The sequence below is a fragment of the Triticum aestivum genome, chromosome 2B (assembly GCF_018294505.1).
Source record: "Triticum aestivum cultivar Chinese Spring chromosome 2B, IWGSC CS RefSeq v2.1, whole genome shotgun sequence".
Lineage (NCBI taxonomy): Eukaryota > Viridiplantae > Streptophyta > Magnoliopsida > Poales > Poaceae > Triticum > Triticum aestivum.
In genome coordinates, this window is record NC_057798.1 from 29,931,938 (window position 1) to 29,941,463 (window position 9,526).

The window sequence follows — 9,526 nt, forward strand, 5'->3', positions numbered from 1 at the left end:
CAAAAAGCAACTCTTTGTTCCCCAGGAGAATGAAAAGATGTTTAGCAGTACAAAGTGCACAAGCAACCTCACAATGACCATCCCGGCTGCATTGTAGCTCCCCTGGCCGAACCCTCCCAACAACAAGACCACATCGATGTGAAGAATCCATTTAGAAATATGAGCTCGAACAGTAATGGCGGAGTACGAATTTTGCCGTCCAATCTACACCGTCCGTCGCAAGCATACTTAATGCTCGGTGATATGCTCGATGATTATTTTCTTTTCTGATTAATCACACCCATCTACTCATCTAGATGCCGCCATACTTCTAAACATTGTTCCATTTCCAATTGTCGTCACCGTTCGTGCACATCACTGTCTGTGCCAGCCGTGAACATGAACCACATGTTCCTAACACCAGCATCAACTCGACGCGGTCATCATAATGTCGTCCGGATGTGAACTTTCCATTTCACTTTATCAGCCTCACCTAAATAAGTAAATGTCTACGATTAACTGGAAAAGAAATCACCGAGCGCGACGTAGGCTCGTGTCCATCGGTGTAGATTGAACGCTAAAATTCGTTCTCCACAATGCACTGTTCGACATATTGTCCGTGCAAGCATACTTATTGCTCGATGATTATTTTCTTTTCTGATTAATCGCACCCATCTACTCATCTAGATGCCGCCATACTTCTAAACATTGTTCCATTTCCAATTGTCGTCACCGTTCGTGCACATCGCTGTCTGTGCCAGCCATGAACATGAACCACATGTTCCTAACACCAGCATCAACTCGACGCGGTCATCATCATGTCGTCCGGATGTGAACTTTCCATTTCACTTTATCAGCCTCACCTAAATAAGTAGATGTCTGCGATTAACTGGAAAAGAAATCACCGAGCGCGACGTAGGCTTGTGTCTGTCGGTGTAGATTGAACGCTAAAATTCGTTCTCCACAATGCACTGTTCGAGATATTGTCCGTGCGAATGGTATGTCCTCATGGATGCAGTCTCCATGGCGGGAGGGTTTGGTCATGGGAGCTACGGTGCAGCACGGATGATCGTCCATTAATCTTTTTCTAAACACGCAACAATTATTTTCATATTCACGATGAACATTTTTTTGAAAGCATGATGAGAATATATTTGGATACATGAGGAATATTTTCTAAATACATGATGAACACATTTTCAATATAGAGTGAAAATATTGAAATAAATGATAACATTTATAAAAATATATGTGGTCAACATTTTTCAAATACATGATGAATATTTTAAAATAATATTGACCATTTTTAGTAAACTTTAAATTTATCCAAACACGCACTGAAATTGAATACAAGGTGAATATTTGTTTTAAATAACGCTAACTTTTTTTTCTATATACATGATGTATGTAAAGTAATTTAATAATCCAAAATTTTGAAAAATATATTTTTCGGTATACCCTTGAATATATATAAAGGGGTGAAAGCGGAAACAAGGAAGTGAAGAAATGATTTTTTTTTACAATAAAGCAAGTAAGAAATGCTTAAAATAAGGGCAAAGCCGTAGCGAAGCTATTGGACCGACCCATAGTAGCGTGCCGCGGGCACCGCGGATGTATCTATCGCTAAAACTGATACTCCCTCCGTTCCTAAATATAAGTCTTTTTGAAGATTTCAATATGAACTACATACGGATGTATATATACATATTTTAGAGTGCAGATTCACTTATTTTACTCCGTACGTAGTCTATATTTGAATCTCTAAAAAGATTTATGTTTAGAAACGGAGGGAGTACATAGCATTCTCTCAAAAAAGGAAAAAAAACTGATACATAGCACCACCCACTGACCATGAGGTCAATCATGGGCATCAAACTAGAGAGGGCTCTCCTGGTATAAGAGAAGCAATTGACGCCAACCAAAATCCCTGATCCGGACGCAATTCGGGTGAAACAACCAGGATATTGACCTAGCTAGGCTCGATCGTGGCTTTAGCGCCCGCATTATAGATGGCCTTAGACATGTAAAAAGCACATGAAGAAAATCAGCAATTTCTAGAACAGCTCTGAAGCACATGGTAACAAGCTCACATTTGTATTTGGGCATGCCAAGATGACCAATTTGAGATTGAGGAGGGATTCTAGTATACATAAACTACTCCTGCAAGAATCCGGCAAATCGGATGATATCATTGTATAGTTCCTAGTTGCCGATTCGTCGTGATTCCGTAATCGATCGGTGTTATACTCATACAAATAAGTTATGCTCATACTTCATTGTATACAATCTGTAATACTCATATAGTCCACGATTTGATTGGATCAGATTTCAAAAAAAAAATTAACTTGTCAAATCTGATCGAACATGGTGTACAATTTGGTATGTGTTCATATAAATGGAGGAGCTGGCCCGAGGCTAAGCACGCCAAAATCATCTACTCCCTCCGTTCGAAATTAATTATCACAAAAATAGATAAAAATGAGTGTATCTACAACTAAAATTAATCTAGATATATTCATTTTTGGACAAGTAATTTTGAACGGAGGGAGTACTTGGCCAGCTACTAGTACTCCCACAACTGTAAGCGCGCGACCACGTGTGGTGCTAACCGAACCAAGATGAAGATGAACCACGTCCAGATCATGTCGCGGCGCATGGTCCGGCCGGAACCAGCCACTTCGCTACCGCCGGAGCCAGAGACGACCATCGACCTCACGCCGTGGGACCTCTCGTTGATCGCCTTGGAGTACAACCAGAAGGGCGTCCTCCTGCCCAAGCCTCCCACCACTACTGGAGGAGATGGTCGCCACGACGTCGTCCTTCGCGCGTGCTCTGGGCCGCTTCTACCCCTACGCCGGCCGCCTCGCCGTCGCGCCGGGGAGCAATGCTGACAGGGAGCACGGCAAGACCATCACAATTTCGCTCCGTTGCAGCATGGACGGCGCCGAGTTCATCTTCATCCACGCTGTGGCGCCCGGCATCACCGTGGCCGACGTCAACGAGCCGCTGTATACCCTGGAGGTGGTCCAGTCCTTCTTCCCGTTCCTCGGGCTGCACGGCGTGGATGCCGCCGCGGGCGCCCACCCGCTCCTAGCCGCACAGGTCACCGAGCTCGCCGACGGTGTCTTCGTCGCCATGTCGCTCAACCACGCTATCGCTGACGGGACGGCCTTCTGGCACCTCTTCAACACCTGGTCTCAGTTCAGCCGTCAGAGTGACGACGCCATCTCCTCGTCTCTGCCGGTGCACCGCAGGTGGTTTGTTGACGGCTTCCCAGTCCCGGTCCCTCTCCCCTTCGGCAAGCTCGAGGACATCCCCGTCAGCCGGCGTACGGATGGGCACCCATCGTCGGTGCACGAGGAATGCATCCTCCATTTCTCGGCGGAGAGTGTAAAGAAGCTCAAAGCGAAGGCGAACGCCGAGATGTCCGGCAATGGCAGCGGCACCACCACCATCTCCTCGTTGCAGGCCCTGCTCGGACGCCGCGCCAGGAGGCTCGCTGCAAACCAAAGGACATCCTACACCCTCCTGGTCGGATGCCGGGGCAAACTGGATGGCCTGCCAGCTGCCTACGCGGGCGACGCCGTGGCACTCGTCGAGGCGGTCTCCACCGCCGGTGAAATTCTAGAATGGGGGCTGGGATGGACTGCATGGCTGCTGAACAAAGTGGTGGCGTCGTTCAACGAGGCGAGCGAGAGGCACAGACTAGAATCGTGGCCGCAAAATCCTAGCTTCGCATGTGTGCCGCCGCACCCCACAGCCACGGACACGGTGGTGACCGGGGGCACGCCGTGGTTCGACGTGTACGGGAATGACTTTGGTTGGGGCCAGCCGGTAGCCGTGCGGACTGGCCCGGCGAACAAGGCGGACGGGTCGGCGAATGTGTACGAGGGTAGAGGCGGCAGAGGGAGCATTACTTTGGAGGTGTGCCTCGCCCCGGATGTGCTCGCGAGGCTCGTCGCCGACGAGGAGTTCATGAGCGCGGCCAGCGCATGCTCGATCAAACTACTTTGAAATTTACCGGTCATTTCATTTCTCTTACAGAGCGAGTTTGGTTTTTTCGTTTCATTGCTCACAGACCGTGTCCTCCTCACCGCTCTCCTATTGACTCTTACTTTGCTTTGACTCCACCGTTGGGATCTACGGTGAGGGTATCGTTATCTGATTTTCTATCTACTAGACGCCGTAGAGAATTGAGAATTTTCATGTCTTTCAATTCTCGTACTCGTAATTGGAAAGTTATGGAAGGAGACCCATCATTTTGCAATGAAAACAACATATAAAACTCTGGACAATTTCGAAATCAGGCCAAGCGTCTTAATACATATGCAAAAAAATTCATTATTGGCCCAAGGAGAGACACAAAGTGAGCCTTTCTTCTTCTTGCTCTAGTTCTTGCCCAAGTTGGTAGTTTCATTTATTTTCCTCCCAACTACTCCCTCCGTCTCAGTTTGCAAGTCCTGCGCGTATACCTAGGTTGTCAATTTTATCACCGTAACATAAACTATATAACACAAACATTATACCGTTTGTAAATAGAACATCTGAAGTTTATAATGGTATGTTTTTCGTAATATATGGCTTCTATTAGGTTGGTCAAATTGACGACCTAGGGATACGTGCACGCCTTGTAAACTGAGAGAGGGAGTAGCAAAGCAGTCTGCGTGAATGCGCGGGTAACATTTTAATTGTCATTTTTGTTAATATCTTGCATTATGGATGGTTCTTGACAGATTACACTGACATTCACATTTTTCTCTCTATGATTTAACACATTGAAGAATAGTAAATAGAGATATACAACGCATAGAGACAGAGACACTACCACTTCTTTAAGTGACAATACATTTTGCATTAAGCAATTTACTCAAAATTTATTCCAGAAGGTGTCTGACAACAACAAGCAAATCATCGTCCCAAAGAAAAGATGCCAAACAGGTCATGTATATGCCCCAAGTCGCCAGCCAGAATCAGAAAAAAAAAACTCTTAACGCTCCAGGCGAGCCCAAAGCTGGCCAACCTTCATTGGATGAAACTAGAGTCCAAGGACTAGGGCAGAAAATCGCTTCATCCGCTCTGCACGACATCACCATCAAGACAAACCTCGCAAAAGAAAAACCCCAATCCCGAGAACTAGACACAAATCCTCCACACGCCCGCCAATGATGTATTATAAAGCACCATTGGAACAAGGATGAGGCAGGGATGACTTATTTCATGCCGATGGCAATGCCATCACCTCACCATCAACGACGTACTGGGGCCAAAACATAAACTAAAAATCTCATCCTACCACCAAACAGACACCCCCACCAAACCAACGAACAAAGAGGAAAAGGGCAAGTGATCACGTCAGGGATAAGGTAGATCGGCGGTGCCGTCCTTCCTCTTATGGTTTCACAAGAGGGATGGAGGGGTCCACTTTGTTTTTCTTGCTAAATATCATGAATATCTTTTAAATTGAAAATCATATTTGAAAATATGCTTGATTTTTCTTAGTTAGTTTTAAAACAAAAGAGAAATAAAAATCGACACAAATGAAAATAAAAGAAACAAAGTCTTGACAAACTTATGATAATGGGCTGGCAGTATATATCAGGTAGCGGGGGCACAGTCCTATAGCAGGGACCTCCTATACGAAGCGCGCTGCGTCAGATAGTCGGCGCTTTGCACAAGTGTGCTCCCGGTTGGGCTGACACATTGTATTTGGCCAACGAACTATAGAGAACACTGTAGGGAGCGGATGCATTGTATCGAAATAGAGACGACAGCGGCTTCCTGAAGATGGAATAAAGGTCTCTCCGCCTAGCCCCTGTTCCGGCGGTGCATCTAGCATCGTTGGTGGGCATGTGAAGTTGTGTCTCCGGTGGATTTATCTTTGATGGATTTGCTTGGATCTCGCCGTTGTTCCTTTACGTTCGTGTGTCTTTGGGATGGATCCGTTCGATCTACCTTATTCTTCATCGAGGCGGTTGCTGTTCTGGTGCGCTAATCTTATGGGGCCTTAGCACGACGACTTCCCGACTGTCTACTACAACAACTTGTGTCCGACTCCACCGATGGAGGGTCGATGACAACGGCGCGCCTTCGGCTCGCTTCAGTGCTTGTAGTCGTTGCTAGGTGGTCTATGAATCTTGATCTAATTTTTATTATTTCTGTTTTTCATTGTACTGCCATGATTGAAAATGAATAGATCGAAAAATTTCTGGCAAAAAAAAAGTAATACACACCGTACTGAGATTTATTTAGCTTATTTTTATTCGATTTAAAAAAGATTTTCTAAAGGAATGTTCATTTTTTAAATTTTAAGAACATTTTTTGGAAAACCAAAACTTTAAATCAAACTTTTTTAAGTAGACAATTTCTTTCTTTCAAAGTGGGAATACTTTTAAAAAATACAGATTTATTTAAAACATGTCCATTCTTTAAAACAGAGGCAAATATGTTTTGAAAACAAGAACATTTTTTAAAAATCCTGAACATTGTTAGAAAAACGGAAACATTTCTTAAAATTCTGAAAAAAAATCCAAAAATTAGAAGATCTTTAGAAAATCAAATATGTTTTGAATTATTTAAAAAATTTAAAGAAGGTAGAGAAAGCGGAATAAAAAGAAGTAGAAAAAAATCAGACTGGAAATGCAACATTCTAGAGAAACCGGTCGTGAACCTTCTGGAAAGTGTAAGTGTTCTATTCTGTTTTACATCCCCTGCGTTGGTTTCCTTACCATTCGGAAAGTTTGAGCTGTCACATACTCCAGAAAGGAACTCCCTGCCGTACAATCAATTAACAATACGACATACTATCAATGGATGCATGCACACAGTAACTGAAAGCAGAACTGGAACAGAAGCACATGAGAAACTTAGCTGAAACTGAAACTGAAGAAAATAAGCAATTTCTGGCATAGAGCTGGAGCACATGCATGGCACAACTGCACAAGCTGCATATGCCTTCACATGTTAACCGGCTAAGATTTAAGATGCTCCTCTTCTTTTTATTACTGTACATGATATCATTGTATAGTTGTTAGATTCTGTAATCTGCTGTACACGATTCGATCAGAGCAGATTTCCCCTTTCTTTAACATATCTGATCTGATGCGGCATAAACTTTGATGCACAATTTGATGCTGATGTAATCATCACTTCGCTACCGCCGGAGCCGGAGACGACCATCGACCTCACGCCGTGGGACCTCTCGATGATCGCCTTGGAGTACAACCAGAAGGGCGTCCTCCTGCCCAAGCCTTCCACCACAGAAGATGGAGAAGGACGGGGACACCACGCCGTCGTCGAACGCCTGGCATCGTCCTTCCCGCGCGCCCTGGGCCGTTTCTACTCCTACTCCGGCCGCAAGAGCATTACTTCTTGCGTGCGCGCCCAACGGCCACGGCGAAGATGGTGACCGGGGGCTCGCCGCGGTTCGACATATTACGGGAATGACTTCGGGTGGGGCCGGCCCGTGGGCGTGCGGAGTGGCCGAGCGAACAAGATGGACGGGACGGCGACGGTGTTCGAGGGCAGAGGCGGCGGGGGGAGCATCGCTCTCGGGGTGTGGCTCCCGCCGGAGGTGCTCGCGAGGCTCGTCGCCGATGAGGAGTTCATGAGCGCGGTAAGCTCCGCCACAGCGTGACCGATTATTGACGCGCATGCAAAGTAATTTTCTGGTGACATGTTTGGCTCAAGCCTCAAGGTGCTGAGCTATTATTGAAGCACATGTGATGGCTTCAGAGGGAGACCAAGCTTGAATCGGCCTATGCGTTTCGGCCTGAATCAGAGGACTAAACCTGTCCCCTGTGCTATCAGTTTCGTGGATTAAACCATGCTTCAAGCTGCTTACTTGCTTTCCAAAGAGATGATACAGTTTCCCTTTAATATCCATGCATCGAGAGTTGTCAAACTTTGGCGGGTGGCATCGGGTTGTCCAAATTTTTGAGAAGGGGTTGTGGACTAGAACTCACGGTTGCTTTTTAGTCTGCATATAAAATCTGTCTCAACTCATACTTTATAAAGTAAAGTTTAACCTATTTTATAGGAAAAAAAATCAGCATTCACATTATGAAATTAATATTATTAGATGCCTTATGATTTTTTTTCTTGTGAGAAACAACAGGACTCTGCTACGTATTTTTATTGATTGCGAAACAAATAGTACAACAAAAATGTTCTTAAAAAGAGCAAAAGGAAGCTATACGTAGAAAAGAAAACTAGCAAAAGCAGAGAAAATAAAACTATATAACTTTAGTATTGTAGACCTTAATATATTTTAATATAAATTTGACAAACTTTGGGTAGTTTGACTTCAAACAAATCTTATGTGTGATTTTGTGATATTCACTCCGCAAGAAATGAGTGAATCACGTTAAAAATATTACGAAATTGACCTAGATTATTTAGAACTATTTTCCTTGAGATTGGTTTTGGAATGTCTTAGAACTTTATATTTTAGAAATATCTTAGAACTATTTGGTCTAAGTTTATTCTGTAGTCCTGGCAGAGGCCCATTGGTTCGTTGGGCTTCACTATCTCGGCCTCATATCCGCGAGCCGAAAAAGATCCTCTCCGGCGCCCTCAGCGCCCGCCAACGCAGTTGGAGCGCGGTAGTGGGCCAGCCCAGTATCTCTCGCGCCAGATGCTCAAAAACAAACGCGACGAAAAATGCGTAGCAGCCAGGATTCGAATCCACATGCATTTGCTGACAGACTTGGCGCTCCTATCACTGCACTAGGATAGCTTGTTGTGTTTTGTGCGGAAACAGCCCTATTTGACCCATGTTTAAGCCCCAGTACAAATTATTTTGAAAAAATGGAAGGACAATTTGACCAAGAATTCATGAATTTTTTTAAAAAATCGTCGATTTTGACAAAATGTCACGGATTTCAAAGAAATGTTCACAAAATAAATCATCATTTTTCAAAAACGTTCACAAATTTGAAAAAAGTTCACCGGATTTTGATAAAAGAAAAAGTTCACGAATTTGAAAAAAGTTCACCTGATTTTGGTAAAAGAAAAAGTTCGCGGATTTCAAAAAAGTTCACGAATTTCAAAACAGTTCACCGGATTTTGAAAAAGTTCATCGATTTTGATAAAAAAGTTCACGGATTTGACAATAGTTAATCGATTTTGATAATAAAAAAGTTCATGGACTTGAAAAATGTTAATCGACTTTGATAAAAAAGTTCACGAATTTCAAAAAGTTCATGAAAATTGAATTTTTTAATCAATTTTTTTAAAAAAAATCATGAATTTTCAAAAAGTTAATCAATTTAGAAAGAAAGTCGATTGATTCTCAAAAAAGATCATTGATTTTCAAAAAAAGTTCATCAATTTTGAAAAAAGTTCACATAATCTGGAAAAAGTTCATCAATTTTTTTTAAAAAAGGTCATCGATTCTCAAAAAAAAGTTCATCAATTTTCAAAAAAAAATCGTCATTTTTAAAAAAAGTTCAAAAATCTGAAAAAGTTCATTGATTTTGAAAAAAAATATTCGTTCAATTTGAAAAAGGTTCATTGATTTTGAAGAAAGTTCATTCAATTTAGAAAAAAG

At 43.2% G+C, this 9,526-nt stretch overlaps 1 pseudogene; it reads left to right on the forward strand.

Moving 5' to 3' along the window:
* Positions 1 to 2,603: 2,603 nt before the first annotated feature.
* On the forward strand, positions 2,604 to 7,612 carry LOC123038838 (uncharacterized acetyltransferase At3g50280-like; annotated as a pseudogene).
* Positions 7,613 to 9,526: the final 1,914 nt, after the last annotated feature.